Genomic DNA, 5415 nt, shown 5'->3' on the forward strand with positions numbered 1-5415 from the left:
AAAAACATAATCAAAGCAACATGACCGGCTTAAAACATCATAACAGCATATCCAGGAGAAACACACACACACACACACACACACACACACACACACAGTAATGTAGGTTGGCACAACTCTTCTAAGGATTTTCTTTCCAATAATCCTATCATGGTATTTACCACAAACCCATGAGTGTACATTCAGATTATTTTATATTTCTCAATGTATTTGTCATGATAACACACGCGAAGGACACCAGCGTAGTCCATGAAACCCCACTTTGAGGAAGCCCCTGATCACAATCTCTGATCCCCCGCTGCAGGCGTCTCTTGCGTGTCAACCTGGTCATCTAAATAGTGATGAAATGAGGAGAGGAAAAGGCGCTCTTCACTTCTACTTCTACACATATCTGCACACCGCATGTGTGTCTTGCAAACTGACTTATTCTTGCATTAACGGTAGCCTCTCTCCACAATGCGGGCTACCAAAAGTCCCTCTTAACAGTGCGCTGCAGCCTGGTGGAATGTGCAAAGAATCACGACGTTTCCCTCCGGTACTGAATTAACTGCACTGTTAGCTCCTGAGTCTTAACTTTCTTTCTTTTTCACGCTTAAAAAACGGGGTCAATGTGGACGAATAAAGCGCACCAAAGCGGGATCATCTCATCCTATAGCCTACAGTTACACGGTAAATGCATGTGCAGGTGCAAGGCAAGAACATTGGCAGTGAGTTATCTGTGCGTCGTAGCAGATGCACGTAGAATTGTAAAAAAAAAAAAAGAAATCGCACACTATTACATTGCATAATGACTTTGACGGATGTCTTACCTGTTCAGGAGAGGAGACACGACAGTAAGCAGGGGAGAGAAGAGAGGGTGTCGGGCGGAGCGCCGAGCCACACAGCCTGCACGGTGGATGGACTACACGTCCCAGCACTAAACTCCAAAGTGCGTCTTTCTTTTTCTCCACGCCAATAAAGGACAGCGAGGTTCAGACCACCCCCCCTTATTTCTAACTATATACCAACTGTTTCCTCCTCCTCCTAATAATAACAATAATAAAAATAATAATAAAATAATAATAAAATAATCCTGCTTCAGGTATAGCATGTGGTGGCATTGATCTGCACTATGTAGATAGGCCTAATCATTTTTTGTCAGTTAACATGTAAATCATAAAATAGCCTACTGCCGGCTATCTGTGCATTATCTGCCCTTAGCATGTATCTCACAGCTGATGATGTTCATTAGCTTTCACGCAAGTTCTCATAGGATTTCAGAGAAGAACCTTTGCTCGTCTATGAATAGGCAAAACATATGCTACCCCTAACAGAATCAGCTTGCTCATACTTATTGCCACGACAGCAATATAAACGAGTGAGATACACCAGAGATGTTTACAAACCTCTGCGGAGGCATATAATCACGTTAAATGTGTAAGTATGCGGGAATACAACAATGGTTACCAACAAAATAAACGTTTTACGCAAACTGTATTCATAAAAATAGCAACAGAGACGATTTCTAGTCCCTCCCTGTTAAGTCACCCAGTCAACTTGTAGAGATTGTGGGACTTCCCAAACTAAATAATTACCGCACATGTAAACACCAAACTGCTGTGCTAGCTCTATCCAGTTATAACTAAGATATCTGCTGAAAAGATTTTTTTTTCCAAGGATATATTTAGATATTAGCAAGCTTAACGACCGCGAACATAAAACAGACGATTTCTTGTCCCTATAAAACGTTGGTCAGCAGCTAACTAGCTAGCTTACTTAAGCTAAAGTTAGCTTTGTAGAGATTGTGGGATTGCCCAAACTAAATAACTACCACACACAGAGCTACACCAAAGTGCATTCCTTGCTCAACCTTGTTGTAACTAATATATCTGTTGAAAAAACTATTTTTCCATCGTCAGATATAGCTCCTTAACGTCCGCGAAAAACATTTTTAGCTACCAGCTAATGTTTAAGATAGCGGCTCACCAGCATAGCTAATCCAAAACAGCTCCAGTGAAAATTTACTTCAGAGCGTTGTAACAAATACATTGATTAATCCGATGAATCACTTTATAAAGTAGTAAGAGAGCTACTGTATATGAATGTTGAATGAATGTTCCACTGTCGTTCCTGAAATACTTAGCTAGGTGCATGGATAAATATGTTAACGCATGTTAAACGCATGTTAACGCATGTTAAACTCTTTAATTCAACTCCGTAATGTTGACACGGAAACGGCTCAGTGATAATTACAGTGATGCGCCAGGTGTGCTGAAATGTTGAACGTGCCTTCATGCTGATTTGAGCACGGCCTAAATGTCTAGTTGACCAATCAGATTTTCTGGTCGTATCTACTTGTTGTATAATCGAAGTTTGTAATGTTTGAATAATATGTAACTTTAAATTATTAAACTGGCAAATCCTTGTTCTCTACCAAATCACAAGGGTAATATCTAATACCAATGAGCTGAAACGTTATAGGTTACCGTAAAGCTCCGTAAAGGCTGAGGGCAGCTGCTGATTTAGGTGATAATTCTCTGTAGGTTTATATGCCAACACATCTCATTGTCGCATTGTTATTTGATGCAATATTATTAGCAAAATATAGATTTAATAATTTATACTGGCCATTGATCGCCAGAGGGAAAATTCCAATTTTGCTCTGTTTGTTAGTAGGCTAATCACTACACAAGCCTGAAATACACACACATGCATCACACACATCAGGACCTATACATGCACAAAAGGAGAGATGTCAGAGTGAGTGGGCTGCCAGCTGGAACAGCGCCCTAAGCAGGTGGAGGGGGGGGTGGTACGGTGCCTTGCTCAAAGGCACCTGTCAGTGCCCAGGAGGTGAAGTGGCATCTCTCCAGCTCCAGATCCACACTCCGTACTTTGGTCCATACGGGGTCTTGAATCAACAACCCTCCCGTTCCCAACCCAACGCCCTACGGACTGAGCTACTGCCACCTCCATTTTAGCTAGCAAACAAATATGAGCTATTTTTACTATCAATTATTACCATCATTCTTATCATGTGTGCAACAATTACAGAAAAGCAGTTGCTGGTAATCTTCAATCACAATCCAACAATGATCATTAAATAATTGATATAAGATAATAATAAGAAGAAGAAGATAATATAAGTCTTAATTATTAAGTCGTAATTGCAATACAATTGAAATGATCTTCTAACTGAAGTGTAAATGTAGTGTAAAATCACTATTAAATCTGTCACAATCACATTTGAAGGAAATTGGAGCATAACATAACACATGTAAGATTAGCTCAGTGTGTAAAATGAGGTAATCATTGGTAATGTGACTCACAGTTGCAATCCGGTCCACAGTTACCATGCCTGACGAAGGCAACTGATGAGCAAAGATCCCTATTAATTTACATGCATCATTTTCATTTTGATTTAACCAGGTAAGCCGATTGAGAACAAATTCTCATTTGCAATGCCAACCTTGCCAAAACATGGCATAAAACATAAGAGAAAACATAAAATTACAAATTAAATGTGCAAAACATAAACTATAAACAATACAAAAAAGAGTGGACAAGTGATTTTTGATCCAGTTCTGAAAAATTGGGGTAGTTCTACAACAACTTAAAAGTTAAAAAAGGTTGTCTAAATACATTTCTTTGAATGGGTGTATGTCAAAAACAGGAGTTTTGACAATTACTGTACCTAAAAAAGAGCTGAAATATCCTTCTCCCAAATATATTGCAGACTAAATCCTCAATCAACAACTAGTCCAAGCTTTCTGTCTTTTATTAAAAATAAATCAAATATCTCTGTATGTGCATAACGTCATGTCTGAAAATCCTTCCATTCTGGACCCAAACCAAAATGAGGGTGGTGCACCTTATTCACTTTCACCACTTTCAGACATTACTGACCTCTGCTGAAACTTAATTAATTAATTTGACAATGAGTTCTGATTGATGTACATCATATTTCTGTGAGAGATTATTCTTACTATTGCAAAAAAGAGAAACATTTATTTCACTTATCTCAGCTTGGAAGCACTTTGATACGTTTTACGTTCAGGACGTTAGTTAACCCGGTATATCTTTCTCTTCATGTACTGAAAATGCCAATGGGACTGTCTTTTAAACGACAATGTAGCAATTCTTTCTAAATCTATACTTCATAATGCATTAGTCAAATTCTATTACTGTAGTACGAGCATGTAAAATACTGATGAAAACCTAAGACGTGACACAAATCCTCTGGAGTTTTGTCCTTGTTCAGACAATTTGGAGCAGGAATTTGGTTTCTGGCCTCATTCTTAGGACCTTGGCCGGTAAAGCAGCCAAAAAAAAAGAGAAGTCATTATCTGTACAGATAATAACTCCATAGGCCATTCATGTAAGGACAAATCCCAGAGGAAGGTACGCCTGCAGTAGTCACATCATTATCAATAGAGTCAACTCCCTTGTGAAATCCCAACCTCCCCCCCCCTCCCCCCAAAATAGAACGGAAGTGGCGAGGGTAGATTTCGGTTTCATGATCAGTGGAGAATGTGCTCAGGATCCAGGAATACAAACTACACCAAGGGCAAATATGCAGTTATCAGAATAGTCTACATAATTAAAGTATTCATTTCATGTAATTACTCCCTAATCCTGTGGGACACCAAGTGTTACATAATGAAGATCCTGATATTGAACAACCTGGGTAAGTGTTGCAGAGCTCAGTAATATTAGATGGATTCAATCATTATGGGTGAGAAAGCCATTTTCTTTTTTTTGACTGGCTGTTAGATGTTGTTTCCATAGAAGCAGGTTCAGTTTTCTTTCTTTAGGTAGGAAGAAGTTCCAAGAGAAGCAGAAGGTAGTCTTTGGTCCTAATCATAGTTTAGCAGTTGATTTAGTGATTTTCTTTATTATTGTGCAAAAAAAAAAAAAAAAAGTCATCACATTGGCTGAGAAGTAAGTTTTGTATTGGAAGAGGTCTGGGTTCTTGGTCTGTCAACCTGCCATCATAGAAATTAAGGTGGCAATGAGAGAAAAATCTGAACAATTCTGATTGCACCACTTCTTTGCGACAAATTATGTGCTATTCTATTAGCGGTTTTACGGATATGTTTAGACAGCACAAAGCTGCGGGTAACTTTAGGGACAGATCATAAAGTTGATCGCATGTTCAAAGAATCAACTCTAAAACGAGACTTGTTTTTGTCTACAGTCACTCCTCTGCTTTGTCTGTAGCACTTCATGGACTAACGTTGCCAGGGAACATAATCCAAAGCAATTAAACAAATTCAAAAATATATTGGGCGAGACCATTTAGCATTATATAAAATGAACCTTTACATGACAGGATTGTTTTGTAATTAGACTGATTAAGTTCTCCCTCATAGCGAATTGCACCAAAGTTTTTATGTAGGAGGACTGAAACTTATTTAGAGATATCTTATAGTCGTT

The 5415-nt window shown here is 38.6% G+C and overlaps 1 protein-coding gene across 2 annotated transcripts in view; it reads right to left on the reverse strand.

Moving 5' to 3' along the window:
- Positions 1-938, reverse strand: part of LOC117942799 (contactin-4) — a 94577-nt gene extending 93639 nt beyond the window's left edge. For both annotated transcript variants that reach the window (XM_034868475.1, XM_034868474.1), the window contains exon 1: positions 810-938. The gene's annotated coding sequence lies outside the window, so the exon portion shown is untranslated. The remainder of the gene's footprint in view (positions 1-809) is intronic.
- Between the last annotated feature and the right edge of the window lie 4477 nt (positions 939-5415).

The sequence above is a fragment of the Etheostoma cragini genome, chromosome 4, assembly GCF_013103735.1.
Source record: "Etheostoma cragini isolate CJK2018 chromosome 4, CSU_Ecrag_1.0, whole genome shotgun sequence".
NCBI lineage: Eukaryota > Metazoa > Chordata > Actinopteri > Perciformes > Percidae > Etheostoma > Etheostoma cragini.